This window comes from Periplaneta americana, chromosome 6 (genome assembly GCF_040183065.1).
Source record: "Periplaneta americana isolate PAMFEO1 chromosome 6, P.americana_PAMFEO1_priV1, whole genome shotgun sequence".
Lineage (NCBI taxonomy): Eukaryota > Metazoa > Arthropoda > Insecta > Blattodea > Blattidae > Periplaneta > Periplaneta americana.
This window is the reverse complement of record NC_091122.1, coordinates 40,041,723-40,057,839: the sequence shown is the minus strand read 5'-3', so window position 1 is coordinate 40,057,839 and position 16,117 is coordinate 40,041,723. Positions and strand designations below refer to the sequence as shown.

The following is a 16,117-nucleotide window of genomic DNA, read 5'->3' as shown; positions in this document are numbered from 1 at the left end:
TTGCACAATGAACGTCTGACACCAACAGCAGAATGTTCTGGAGTTTCGATTCCTTGTCACTAGATGCGCAGATGTTTATGTTTTATTCCTATTGTTGGCAGCTGTTTTCGACATTTTGTGTCAACGTGAAAATGCAGTACACATTAAATCAACGACTCTTCCTTGTGAAGCAATACTGGATTACGAATTCAATTACAGCTACTCAAAGGGCATACCACAGAGAATTTGGTGTTCGCAATCCTCCCAAAAGAAACACAATACTGGGACTGGTAAACAAATTGGAAACAACTAGTTCTCTGGTAAGTGAAAAGGGTAAGCATCGTTCATCTAGGCTTCCCACGATTGTTGTTGACGTAAGAGCACGACTGGAGCAGTCACCCAAAAAATCATTAAGACGTTTGTCGCAGGAGACAGGGTACACCTACTCAATGTGTCAGAGAGCCTAAAGCCATATAGAGTTACGGTTGTTCATCAGCTACAGGAACCAGGTAAGGATAAAAGATTGAATTATTGTCGTTGGTTTAGACGTTCATTGTGCAAAATGCTGCCATATTATCCATCACATGGTTCACAGATGAAGCATGGTTCCATTTATCCGGTTATGTGACGACCGAATAATTTCCAGGAACCTGTGGCCACCGAGATCTCCGGATTTGACAACGTCGGACAACATTTGCTATATAGGTAAATAATCTCCCAAAATTCCTCTACATTTTAGGTATAATAAGTTGTCGCTAGCACAATTCGTTTTGAAACAATTAATGAAAGAAATGTGTCAGTTCTATATAAATCACTCTGTAGAACCAAGTACAGCAAAGTGAAATTATACAACTTTTAAAGGTTCCCGAGCTACTATAGAGTGTCCCAACAAGAACGAGGAATTTAATAATGTGAATAAATGCAACAAAGCGCCATTGTCTTGTTGTTGGTTTAACGACACTATTATCTATTATGTTACCTGTTTAGTTGCATTTATTCACATTATTACATCCGGCGTTCTTGTTGGAATACTCTATAGTTGGGAAATTTACGGTCTTCCGTCTCTTTCGCTAGTGCATCTTTCTTATTCCTAGTGTACTTGTGCCAAGCAGCTTCGAGAGTGGCGCGGAGGTTTAATGATGGGAATTTATAATATTTATTATATTATGCAGTTAAAGAGGCGGTTAATTTTTTTAGACTTAAGTAATGCTGTTTCTATTGAGACAGCACAAAATATACTGCCAAACAATGAGTTGAAAGGTAAAGTTATATTTACATCTGCTCGCTTTTCCGGTTTACTGAAAGCAGTCACATCACTGAAAATTATTGGCACTCCCTTACATGTGTCACTAGCCGCTTTTTAAGAAACTAAATCTAATCTCAGTTCTTTTCATGGCAGTGTACGGCAAAACGTAAAAGGAAAAATCACTAACATTATTTTTAGAAATTCCGAATACGAATAGTTGTGCGATATTCGAGATAGTCTCAAAGGTAAATCCTCCATTACACCAAAAGATTTATCTCTAAGTATTTGCACTGTTACAGGAAACGTAATTTCTCTTCATTTGTTAGTCCATATTTATTGTCATAGGTATTTTGTACTTTCTAAAAAGCAGAATTGCATGCATATTTAGTAGTTTTTAGGGCGTGAACTTCCGGACCCTAGTTATAATAAAGACATGAAGACTAATATACTTAAGAAGATTTGTACGTGAACGGATGGAAACAATCAAGAGTGTCTTTCAATGTGTAGATTTGATAATATAGGCCTACTGTAATTACAGATGTACAAAAAGTGGCAGCCATAATATTTCTATATAACATAATAGTTTTTTTAGTAGGTTATTTTACGACGCTTTATCAACAGCTTAGGTTATTTAGCGTCTGTATGAGATGAAGATATAATGCCGATGAAATGAGCCCGGAGTCCAGCACCGAAAGTTACCCAGCTTTTGCTCATATTGGGTTGAGGGAAAACCCCGGAAAACCAGGTAACTTGCCCCGACCGGGAATCGAACCCGGGCCACCTGATTTCGCGGCCAGACGCGCTAGCCGTTACTCCACAGGTGTGGACAACATAATAGTGTTTCTAAGATTTGTTTAGATATAAATATCATTCTAATTAAATTGATTTTAATTCTTTGAAAAGAAATCGTAATAATAATCTGTTTTTAACAAACTTTAATTCTAAAAGTTTGCACAATTTTTAACTTCCCAATATTGGTCTTGAGATCCGTGCACTCATAATAATAATAATAATAATAATAATAATAATAATAATAATAATAATAGTCATTATTTTGTACCTTAAAATATTCCTAAATAACCCATTATGGTTCTAAAAATACCCGAAATTAAGACTGTAAGAGTTGGCGCATATGCAGTTTAAATATTAGGAAATTTATCATGATTTTCTTCCCACTTATTCACGCACAAGTCCCCTAAAATCTGTTCGAACATGGAGAGCGAGGGTTGTAAAAACAAACCCACTAAAAATGTAGCGTAAACCAGGATGGGAGAGAGGAAAGGGGAGGAAATGACACGGGCGGGAGAGACAGAGAGAAAAGGGAGATATGGAGGGGAAAAGAGAAGGGGAGGGAAATGTGTGTAACAGAGAGAGAGACCGTGTGGTGAGTTATTATTGAAGACAAAGAATTCTAAATTGATCGTGCTACGTTGTAACGTTCAAGTTTACGATGCACAGTGTCAAGTATCCAATGCGTGCATGATAATATGGTATATGGGCCGTTCCTTTAATAATCCAATATGCAGTACTTCTCGTTATGTGTATCTATTTTAACACTCGGCAAGTTCACACGATTTTGTAGTTGCCGTTTTCAAGCGTCTGCGCGGGGGTTGCCCTGTTTCAAGGCCGTGCGTTATCTCTCCCCATGATCGTCGGCGAGACGTCTAAACATAAGCGGCCTCCAACTTCATTATTCATTAGCACGCTGAGAATGCCCGCCAAAACCTTCCCCACTATACGAACGCCGTGTATACCAGACATCCAACACAGCTGATTACAGAGTTGCGTCCTTGACTTCGTAGCTTGATACTGGTCAGTCAACTTCGGTGCAATACAGCTGATATTGAGGCGCTATAATCTTTCTTACAAACATTAACTTAAAAACTTTTTTTTTTGTTAAAAAGAAAGACAATTGTTTAGAATCATATGTTCTACTGTACTCCAACCACGAGAAAGTCTTCGGGGACTGAGACGAAGCGGGATAATGCTGTGAATGAATGTTGATATCATAAGGTCACACACGTGGATACTCTTATCTCTATTGCTAGCTGTCACAGCACAAACAATACACACCTGTGGAGTAACGGTCAGCGCGTCTGGCCGCGAAACCAGGTGGCCCGGGTTCGAATCCCGGTAGGGGAAAGTTACCTGGTTGAGGTTTTTTCCGGGATTTTCCCTCAACCTAATACGAGCAAATGCTAGGTACACACATGTTTATACTACCCTAGTTACAAAATTAGATCACGGTTAATCTCATGATCTTTTAATCTCTCCATACAGGAACTAACATATGGAGGAGAGCGCATGGTTTTTAAACTGACGTTACAATGGTAATATCGTCTATCTACTTCGTTCCAATAGATGACGCAATAGTAAGCACATTCCTTTCACGGTTGATCTCCTGGTTGGAGAACAGTATCGTACCGGTATTTAATTGTCTCTCGATAAAAAGTCATACCGCGTGGAATATTCTCTGTAATTTACACATTAATACCAATACCAAATCAAAAATAAATAAGTTCATCATCTTAAAATGACAAATGCATCAAGGGAGTTTGTATGGTTATTTATTTGTCAGTACGTCGACAATGAACACGCTATACAGACAGTAACATGAAAAAATAGTGAATTGTGGATGAGTGAGGGGAAGTAGGTAGAAAATTTGTTTGTATCAACTTCTTTCATCACATTACAAATCCTTTTTGTGACGAGCTGTCATGACTAAATTCACTGTAACTGAACTGACAAGTATAGTTTTGTGTAAGAAAACTTTATTATTGTTATTATTATTATTATTATTATTATTATTATTATTATTATTATTATTATTATTATTATTATTATTCTCGATCCGTTCTGCTATGGACCACGCTATTTCAACTGATTTGCTTTAACCCTTTTCCAGTATTCTCACATTCTTGTTCTATATACTTATTTCCTTACCTCAGTCCACATGATTCCTGTTTAGGTTTTTCCTGGAAGCTCCGAAATGCTTTAAGATTCTTCGTTAAGATGTTCGCGTTCTATGTTTGTAGCAGGAATTCATTCGAAATTAGCGTTTTTCATGATAGATTTTTATTATTTTTTTTTTACGGAATTTTAATTGAAAGTGCTCAAGACTGATTTCTGTACAAAATTTCGAATTTAACATTCAAACTCTATTTCAATACAGAATTAGTCCGCCAAGTCAGCTCTGTGGCAGCGCGTCTGCCTCCAGACTAACCGGCCAGGGTTCGATTCTTGGCGGGAACAGAAATTTTCATTTAAAATTTCTACTTTGGGACTAGGAGAGATGGTGGTGCACAACTTCAAATCACTAAATTGCGCACCGATATGCCTGAGTTAAATCCGAAATCTCTTCGCAGCGCTTATGAAGAGAAGACATATGTCACTGTTGATAGTGATTCGTCCATCGGATTGGGACATTAAGCCTGACGGTCCCCTTTGTGCTATTCGGCAGGAGTAGGCTATGTGCCGCCACAGGGTTTTCCCTTCTCCTTTCCTCATCTCATCCTCATCCATTTCCTACACTACACTTACACGAATACTTACACACACACTCACCCTAGTACACGACGTAACTCTTCACAGATACATATTATGTACAGCATGGCCCGCCGAAGTGGTGTGCAAATTGAAAACAGGTTACAGTCCTGCCATCTATCCGAAATAAGCGGAACCCGAATCACGCAAGTGAAGTAGGTAGATCCCAGAACACTGTCACAAGCACATTCTTAGCAAACTGCGTCACTTTGAATTTTTTATTTACTGAGGAAGCAGCATGTTTCCACTCCATAGAGGTCTGCTTTGTTTCGGACGTGTAGTGGTACGCCCAGGACTCATCACCAGTGACAATTCCTTTCAGAAAGTCCAGTGTAACGCCTTAAGTGGTCCAAACATGCCATCATTCGCTGGCCCTTGTGGTAGTCTGTCAGGTTCTTAGGCACCCAGCGGGCACTAACTTTATGAAATTTCAATGTGTCATGCACGATATCGTACATCGCACCATATGAAATGTTCAACTGCTGAGATAAGGTTCGCAGTTGGATCTGCCGGTCGTTCAAAATTGCCAGCTCAATGCCTGTGACATTCCGCTGGGTTGCAGCTGCTACCGGCTGCCCAGAATGTGACGAATCACGGCCGTCTGCGAAGAATGTGCACCACCTGCAGTTGTTGCTACTGTCCATACAGTCTTCCCCATACACGCCACACATGTCCCTATGAATTTCACTCGGGCTACGTCCTTTAGCCCATAAAAATCGCACAAAACTTCACTGTTCTTCACAAGTTGATGACAGTAATATGCGCGCCATCTTTGTTGCGTAGTTCAAGCTTCTCTCGCTAGAGCTGCACATGCAAAACAATTGTGTCTGAAATGAAAACTTCAAACGATATCTCGGTGAAATGTCTACATCCCAGCCGCAATACCAAAGCAGAAAAAAATTATTGTGCGTTACTTTCCGATTCACCATCATATATGCAATACTCTTAAATTAAACACTGGTGCAGCACTCCGAGTGGAAATTATTTAAAACTTTCTTTTTTAATTGTCCGTCCAATGAATTTCATTTCATCACGCAGTTGAAATGCATATTCGAAACTATTCATTTACATATTGATACCTGTGTTGGTATTACGAGTAGCTAACACTTAATACTAGGGTGGACTGTGTTGAGTTCTTCAGTTTCGTTACTAAAAAATAAATTATGTTGCCATAGCAACAGATACCGTCATCACTTCCTATCACAAACAATGTAGGTGTACATCTGGACGAAATCTTTAAGGACAGTCCACTCGTAATGAATACGAAGTGTCAATTTAACTATGTTAGGAAAGTGCATTTCCTCTCTATGCATGGTTAAATTCCATGAACCGCCACTGATTTATAGAAAACATACACGTGATAAAAAAAATGGAGGAGGGGAAGGATATTTTCTGATCTTTAGGTATTTAAAATTTTGTATATTATTATTATTACTATTATTATTATTATTATTATTATTATTATTATTATTATTATTATTATTATTTTACGGTATATTTATTAATATTATGCTATGTCCTAATAGAATGTATTCATGAATATCCTTATTAAATCTTTGAAACGTAATTTTTTCACAGCCATCCAATTTTTAACCAATTTTAACTTCTGTTTAACCTTGTATAATAAAAATGCTTGCATCATTATTACACTTACACATGAAGTTTATATAAAACTCTTGGGTTCTTAGTTATTTATGTCCTACAATACTGCCCAACATTTCACGGTATAGTGTAAGGTAACAGCTGCCACTGTTTCTTGAAGGATGTTAAATACTCATTTCCATTCTTAATGCTGTCGGATTTTGTTATTCAATATGTGTTTAACCTTCATAAAATATAGAATGGAGTATAGCTTGTACTGTATTGTATATATTGCATGGGTGTGCATTTCTAATAATTTCTTCGTTCTTTACTTTTAAATTCCTATTTTCGTTTCAAACCAATACTGTAACTAATCAAGTTTTATTATTTACAAGTTGATTGGTACCGCATTCATTTCCATTTCCATTTCCATGATCTCTTCTGAGAATTTTCACACATTTTATCACATCTAAGTCTGTGTGGTAAAGATTAAAAAAAAAAAAACTTTTTAATGAACCTTCGTGAATGTTCTCTGTAAACTGGTGGCATCTCTTAATATTATTGATTTCCCTCTTTGCGTGTCCAAGGTCAGCCCTCATAAAATATGAAATGCAATGTACGCGTAGTTTAGACTTCATATATTCAAGGGCGTACACAACGGGTAGGGAGGAGTTTACCGGGTTTAAACTCCCCTCCTTGAACTTAAAAAAATGACGTATTTAGATTTGAGTATTTTTTTGTTCATAATAGTTTTCTCCTCTCTAATTTCATACTACTGTCATAGTAACAAAATCTACATCGTCATAAGGCATAGTCCTACTACCCCTCCAATATAATCCCTGTGCTTGGTGCTGCGGCATGTTTCAATTACTATAACAATGCTATCTTTATTATAGAGAGACCTACCCCCTAGTACCGACCTTATAATAAAATGAAGTCCACACAATATGAAATTTAACTTGTTGTAAAACATATTGAAAGAGCTGTTCTGACAGTTCTGCAGTGCAGATGTTAAATATTGCGCATTGTCGATTTTAAACTCATTTTAAGAGCGGTATTCACCCGTTCGTTAGTTAGAGTCAGTGGCGGCTTCTCAAGAGGGTTGCAGGTTTGTACACCCCCCAGTAATGTTCCTAATCTCCTGACTTTGTTACTATTAAAAATATAATTTTATTTTACAATTTTCATTCATGACTATCTGCAGCTGGCGTCTTATTTTGTACGTCTGCAGGAGCCTCCGATTCTTTTGGTTTGCAAAGATGTTGAAAACTAGGGAAGGTAGTTTAATAAACTACCTTCGGCTAATGCGGGGACAGGGGGGTTAGAGGCGTGGTCTACTGCTTTCCTCATTGAGAACGGTTTGTCGCACTCCCTGACATGGAAACCAACGTCAGTGTAGAAGAAACTAAATTCACTGGGAAAGTATCTGTTTCAACTAGACATTTGTCCGAAGTAATAAGCATGAAAAATGTATTCATTCCGCTTGTGCAACAAGCAGTCGCATATTTCGCATATTTCTCAATCTACATGCACACAAACGGCACAATACATAAAGGAGCTTGTATTTTGCTTTAAAGTTGTAAGAGTTGTCATTCTGACAATAAGTGCTGCTATCTCCCGACAGCCTACGAAAGTTGCATTTGAATTTTATGAACGAAAACGTTGCACTTGGCACTTGGTAGCATTCTGATGACGATTCTGTGCTCAAATGTTTTTCATGAGGGTAAATCGCAATATAGAGAGCTCCGCCCACGACTCCTTCCACTTTTGGACTCTCTGTATAAATAGATATAGTCATTTTACTTATTAATTGCATATAAATTAGCTTTATATGTATACGCCCTCAGATGTACACGGTTTTAAACTTTAAAGTAAAGTATATTTAACTCCTCTTCGATATCCATTGTGCACCACCATATTTTCAAACAACCAGCTGCCACTGGTTAGAGTTTTGACTTTATGTGATACGTTCATTTAACGTTTTGTACATTTGACAGTTTATATTTTTAAAATACAGGAAATTAAAAAAGGCTGAAGTATTCCTCAAATGAAAAAAATATATATATTAATGAAAGACAATCCATTAAACACCAATGATATAGAGCACAATTTGACTCTCACGGACGATGTTAAAAAAATCTAAAACAGGTAAACTAGTTTTGAAGACTTTGACTGCAGAAGCAATTCTGAAAAGATACCCACATATGGAATAGTTACAAATTCATATTGATGGATCCCTTACATCAAATTAAAGAAAAGCAGAAGATGGAGGAACATGTGCTCTCTTTTCATTATATCAAATTTTGAAAGGTTAGTTACTGCTATTTATTTATCTTATATGTTTGGAAAAACCTCTTCTATAGATATTCGAAAAGACTAGCATATTATCAAATTCAAGGACAGCCATACAAGCTATAACTTCACAACAGTCTACAAAAGGGACTAAAATTTAGGATTGTACGAAAATGATCCATTACCTAACTAAACTACAGATACAATTTAGTTTACAGTGGATTCTTTCCCATTGTAATTTATAGGGAAATGAAACAGTAGACTTTTTGGCTAAAAAGTGTCGTGAAATTTTACAACCATCTAATAATGAATGAACTTCCATTTCATTCTGTAAAACAACTATATTCCTATTACAGAAAAGAGTAATTAGAATAACAGTAGGTGCCAAATCTAGGAAATCATGTAGGATCATTTTGAAAAATTACAAATAATGTCCATGGCTTGTCAGAATATTTTTTCATTAATAAACTTCCTCGTATGTAACCTTGAAATATTTGTAACTAATTCAACAGTTCATAGCATTCAGTTCATGACAGTTCGTCAAAAAAGTTACTTCCACACTCCAATGGCAATTCTATCGTGCTAACAAAAAAGAGTGTGTTATATGGCAGTAAAAATTTGTAATAGCCTCCCTATGGATATTCATTCATTCATTAAAAATCAAATTTAAAGCGTAAGATTATTTAGGGCAAAATTAAAGAAGTACCTAACTCCTCACGTGAATTTTGACATTCAACAACACTGCATGAATATTTCTGTCTTGTATTAAGTATCAATAAAAAAATAACTCGTTGTGTTGTACTAGAATAATTGTAAAACTCTTCTGTATATATTTCAACCAGATTGCAACTACAATTAAGACTTTGTAGTACTATTAAGATTTTTTGACATGTTCCATATTCTAGCTGTGAAGCAATATACGAATACCACTGAATGTAAACAAAGTTGTATTTGTGGCAGACAAAGCAAAGATTTCTGTGAGTTTTTCTCGGGGTTCTCCTGTTTCCCTACATCATTCCACTGTCACTCTCCATTTCAATATTCACCATTATCATTTCAATAGCACCTACTAACAAGATGCAGCTAAATGTAGTTTTGTGACTGGCATACAGATGGCATTTGTCTTAAGAGCCATAGTTTGCTGCTCAAAAAGTGAACGGGCACCCGAGTGCATGGTCAGCAGATTGTGCATTTGCGACAGAGCAAGGTCAGACTAGACGAATACCTGAAGAGGAGCACAGCAACCATGTAGAGGCAAGCTAGTACAGTTGTATAGTAGGCAGTGCAGGAGAATTGGTGAAGTTCTGATTTTATTTATATGTGGTAATTTGTCTATATATTGAAGTGAGTGTAAACGATTTGAAGTCCACTGAGTTAGCTCTGTGGTAGCGTATCTGCCTTCAGACTAGCCGCCCCGGGTTCGATTCCCGGCGAGGTCAGAAATTTTCGTGTAAAATTTCTACCTCAGGACTAGGAGAGGCGGCAGTGTACAATTTCTATTCACTAGATTGTGCACCAATATGCCATAGTTAAACCCAAAATCTCGTGTAAAATTTCTACCTCAGGACTAGGAGAGATGGCAGTGTACAATTTCTATTCACTAGATTGCGCACCAATATGCCAGAGTTAAACCTAAAATCTCGTATAAAATTTCTACCTCAGGACTAGGAGAGGTGGCAGTGTACAATTTCTATTCACTAGATTGTGCACCAATATGCCGGAGTTAAACCCAAAATCTCGTGTAAAATTTCTACCTCTGGACTAGGAGAGGTGGCAGTGTACAATTTCTATTCACTAGATTGTGAACCAATATGCCAGAGTTAAACCCAAAATCTCGTGTAAAATTTCTACCTCAGGACTAGGAGAGGTGGCAGTGTACAATTTCTATTCACTAGATTGTGCACCAATATGCCAGAGTTAAACCCAAAATCTCGTGTAAAATTTCTACCTCAGGACTAGGAGAGGTGGCAGTGTACAATTTCTATTCACTAGATTGCGCACCAATATGCCAGAGTTAAACCCAAAATCTCGTGTAAAATTTCTACCTCTGTACTAGGAGAGGTGGCAGTGTACAATTTCTATTCACTAGATTGTGCACCAATATGCCAGAGTTAAACCCAAAATCTCGTGTAAAATTTCTACCTCAGGACTAGGAGAGGTGGCAGTGTACAATTTCTATTCACTAGATTGCGCACCAATATGCCAGAGTTAAACCCAAAATCTCGTGTAAAATTTCTACCTCTGGACTAGGAGAGGTGGCAGTGTACAATTTCTATTCACTAGATTGTGAACCAATATGCCAGAGTTAAACCCAAAATCTCGTGTAAAATTTCTACCTCAGGAATAGGAGAGGTGGCAGTGTACAATTTCTATTCACTAGATTGCGCACCAATATGCCAGAGTTAAACCCAAAATCTCGTGTAAAATTTCTACCTCAGGACTAGGAGAGGTGGCAGTGTACAATTTCTATTCACTAGATTGTGAACCAATATGCCAGAGTTAAACCCAAAATCTCGTGTAAAATTTCTACCTCAGGACTAGGAGAGGTGGCAGTGTACAATTTCTATTCACTAGATTGTGCACCAATATGCCAGAGTTAAACCCAAAATCTCGTGTAAAATTTCTACCTCAGGACTAGGAGAGGTGGCAGTGTACAATTTCTATTCACTAGATTGTGCACCAATATGCTAGAGTTAAACCCAAAATCTCGTGTAAAATTTCTACCTCAAGACTAGGAGAGGTGGCAGTGTACAATTTCTATTCACTAGATTGTGCACCAATATGCCAGAGTTAAACCCAAAATCTCGTGTAAAATTTCTACCTCAGGACTAGGAGAGGTGGCAGTGTACAATTTCTATTCACTAGATTGTGCACCAATATGCCAGAGTTAAACCCAAAATCTCGTGTAAAATTTCTACCTCTGGACTAGGAGAGGTGGCAGTGTACAATTTCTATTCACTAGATTGCGCACCAATATGCCAGAGTTAAACCCAAAATCTCGTGTAAAATTTCTACCTCAGGACTAGGAGAGGTGGCAGTGTACAATTTCTATTCACTAGATTGCGCACCAATATGCCAGAGTTAAACCCAAAATCTCGTGTAAAATTTCTACCTCAGGACTAGGAGAGGTGGCAGTGTACAATTTCTATTCACTAGATTGTGCACCAATATGCCAGAGTTAAACCCAAAATCTCGTGTGAAATTTCTACCTCTGGACTAGGAGAGGTGGCAGTGTACAATTTCTATTCCAAGCAATGGATTCGGAACACCTCAAAATCTGTGCTTCATTGGCTGACCATGATAATATCTTTGAAAAATATTGGAGTGCAAGAGGTCAAATGACTGGCATTAGAAAACAACAACAACAATTTCTATTCACTAGATTGTGCATCAATATGCCTGAGATAAATCCAAAATCCTCCGCAGTGCATATTACGAAAAGGCATGTGTCACTGTTCAAAGTGATTCGTCTGTCAGACAGAAACGTTAAGCCTGGCGGCACCTTTGGTGCTATTTGACAGGAATAAGCTATGTGCCAGCACCGGGTTTTCCCTGCTCCCTTCCTCATCATCGTCATCCTATACTACACTTACACATACACTACCCTAATATATGACAGAACTCTTCATAGATACACATCATGCATAGCATGGCCTGCCAAAGTGGTGTGCAAGTTCAAAATGGGTCACAGTCCTGCCATCTGTCCGCAATATGCGGAACCTGAATCACGCAAGTGAAGTGGGTAGGCATTAGATATATACATAGGATACGATTTGGTGGAGAAAGTACTAGTGAAAGACCATTATCATATAAACGTTATCACAGGGTAGGTACATTTATTTATATTTATGGAGTATGGGGGCAACGACAAATTATTTAATCTGTTGTAAGGCACTCAAGGATGTAAAAAAAAAGTTAAATTTCAAGCATCATTATTCAGAATGTCATGCCAATGAATATGGAAAATGTGAGCAAGATGATTGGCAGGTGTAATGCAACAATTGAATGACAAGCTGTAAAGTGTTTCTTTGTATTGCAGGAGCTACAGTAATTTCATTGTGTCCATAGGAATTCTACTGTCAATGTGTAATAATTTTGAAGAATTAAAATACGGTATCTATCTTAATTTACCATGCTATCAGCAATGTATATACCTATCATATACACGAAATCAGATTATAGGATGTTACTGTAGAGCATAGATGGACAATCGCTGTGTCGTGACTCAATTTGAGTCGCAGTCTCGAACGAGGTACTGTGCCATGTGGATCGAAACAAGCAGAGCTCTATTTCCAAACAGTCAACAAGCCGTGGTGGATTAACATTTACAATGTGTCTCTCAAAACCTTCAACCTCTTCAAACAAGCGCAAATTTAAAGGAGAATGGGAAGAAGAGTTTTTCTGTGTAGCAAGTGAAGAAAATGTTACCTGTCTGCTATGTTCCAAAACACTAGAGATGAACAAAACTAACTGCTGCTCTCGCTCGCTGTGTTCGCTGCATTTGTCTTTCGAGTCTCGTCTCGTCATTCTCGTGTGCTTCGAGTCTCGCTCATCATTCTCGAAATAGCATTTGGTCGACGGGGAAAGATTTCGTAACTTTGAATAACATACAGTATATCATTGAAATAAATAACATTATTAATGTTTAAATGAGACAGAAAGACAAAACAGAATAGTATCTTAGTTATCAAAATGTTCTGGTTCTAATATACGACATTACCTATGGTTATATATATAGATAGAAAAAAAAATTCTCAAATAAATTTGCATTTCTAAGAAACATAAAACATAACGTTAATATCTTTTTACTTGAGATTGCACATTTGATCTCAAACATATGAAAAGAAAATTCCTAGCCTTTTAATAAGGGCCTAGTAATTAAACAAAGATTCGGGAATGGATTATTATGCACTGAAAGATAGAGATGATGTTTCAAACAGGATACTTGATTGTTTATACATATATAACAGTTGCCAAACTAGATAAAAATTCAGTCAGGTATAAACAACTGTGGCGATTCAAGGCTGTTTGACGTTCGGGACTTCGGGAGTGCTCAATCTCAGCATCTCGAAACACTCACAAGCAGTCTTTACATCAACGACGCGACGTATACAACATTGTCATGCGGATTTTCGGCCTTGGCGGGCGCTGTTAGTCTTGCTTTCTCGATCGTTGTTAATCTCTACAAAATGCTATTAGGTATTTTTAAGGGAAACATTAGATGCCATTATCAGTTGAATCATAAAGATTATCATCAGATTACAGGGATGTAAAGGGCAATATTATTACAAGAATTAAAGGACGCTTATAATAAACAAAGTGAAGAACAGACTGAACCAAAAGAAGATGAAATGACAAAGAAGGTGTTAATAGCCAGTTATTGTGTAGTGTGGGAGATTTGTAAAGTTATGAAATCTTTCGCTGAAAGTGAGTTTGTGAAAAAGTATGTCTTAAAGTTATCTGAAATTATTTGTTCCCAAGAAAAAGTACATTTTAAGAAAGTATGTTTGTCCAGATGCACCGTAGCAGGAAGAGTAGAGGACATATCAAAATATATTGATGTAAAGTTGTCAGCGCAATTAAATGAATCTGAACATTTTTAAAAGCTTTGGATGAAAGTTGTGACATAAGTGATACTGCAGAATTAACCTTGTTTGTTCGTGCTGTGAATCAGGAGTTAACAGTAGTTGAGTGTTTTCTGGGTTTAATACCACTGTCCGCACAAACAACAGGAGAGTATATTTTTATGGCACTTTGTACTTTGATTACAAATAAGGAATTGGACTGGCAAAAATTAGTGCCTGCTGCAACAGATGGCACCCCAGCTATGATTGGTGAAACCAGAGGTTTTGTTGGTAGACTGAGGGTATATTTACAAGAGATGGTATAAATGAAAAAGTGTATTATTTTCATTGCATTATCCGTCAGGAGTCTTTGTGTACTATTACCACCACAATTACATCATCATGACTACTGCTTGTGAGGACTAATAAACTGCAAAAAAAAAAAAAAAAAAAAAAAAAAAACAGAAAGAAGCACACACTTGTTCATAGTCGTTTAATTTTTGTTTTAATTAAGAAATTAGTAATGGAATCAACTATGGGGACTGAGGGAGATCCCCAAGAAAGATATTTTTTAAAATCTCAATTTTGGGGTCAATTTATAATTTTCTTTATAAAAAATAAAGTAAGATTTATTACACTTGCTTAACAAATGTTACTGTGCTGTGATAAGCATGAACATTAATGTGTTATTATAGAAGTCAATATACGCAGGTGCAATTTTACAGCCAAAACATTACTTATACGGTTTAATACTAGCAACAAGGTAAACACAAAATGATTCTTAATTTTTTCGTAAAATCCAATGCAGCCTCCTAATACTTCAGCAGATACAGTATGTGATCTTTGTATTAACTGTAACTCGTTAGAATAGAAGTTCATTTTTAAACATTCGATGGAATTTATTTTTAAACATTCACTTCTGAGATTACTTTACAGATAAATTTATAGCCAAGAAAAAACTTTTCCCTCACATGGCTTTTAATAACATCTGTTGTTATACTGGGAAAAAGAGAGAAAGAAGAAAAATACAATTCTTATAGAGAATATGGATGTGACAGATATGTTCTTTCCATGAAAACTATCCAACCCTCTTAGAGCAAGCATAATTAAAGAAAACAACCATGCTCCAACACTCAAATATGTACAGTCTTATTGTTAGATATAAAAATGATCGATTTTCTGTAGTGTGAATTTGTCAAAGCTCACTTTGGGCAGCGAGTGGTTCACACAACTAGGGAAAGTACGTTTATTTTGCACCTAATTTACCCTTTGAATATATCTTTGTCACAGATTGGTTATAATACTTATCTATAAACAAGCAGAAAAAGCAACACAAAATAAACAAAGGAAAAACAGAGGGGAGTCATGTATAAGAAATTCGTTCATGTGTAAACTTAAGTTCTCACGGAATCAATCAAAGTCTTTCAAAGGGGACTTGTGTGGCAGATGGGCATTTTTTCGTCTAAGATGGTACCTATATTACCTATATAGGTACATCACTTTTCTTAATAATGACGAAATTTGAATCCGTGGTAAAATATTTGCATTCTTAGAGAGCATTATTCTAGTACTTTTGTTATTTTAAGTTAATCAGTTACACATTCGAATTCAATATACTTCGATTTACTTAAGGCTCGAAGATACACATATCGTCGCCTGAATGCAAGAACTAGGTAACTTGATTTTTCATATTTTGTGACATTGCCTATTTACTTATTTATTGCACTAAGGAATATGTCTGGTTTTCTTTTACCTATTTGTTATATTGGAAAATAGATGTCGCTGGTATCGTTCAATCAGTTACCTAGATCCTGGATTACATTTTGTGCGATTTTTGCTATGCTATAAAAGAAGTAACTAAAAACGCAAATTTCGAGTTACCTAGTTCTTGTATTCAGGCGACGATATGATT

General features: G+C 36.7%; 1 protein-coding gene across 4 annotated transcripts in view; it reads right to left on the bottom strand.

Moving 5' to 3' along the window:
* SppL (signal peptide peptidase-like protein) overlaps positions 1 to 16,117 on the bottom strand; it is a 433,791-nt gene that overhangs the window by 361,896 nt on the left and 55,778 nt on the right. The gene's annotated exons all lie outside the window — the stretch shown is intronic.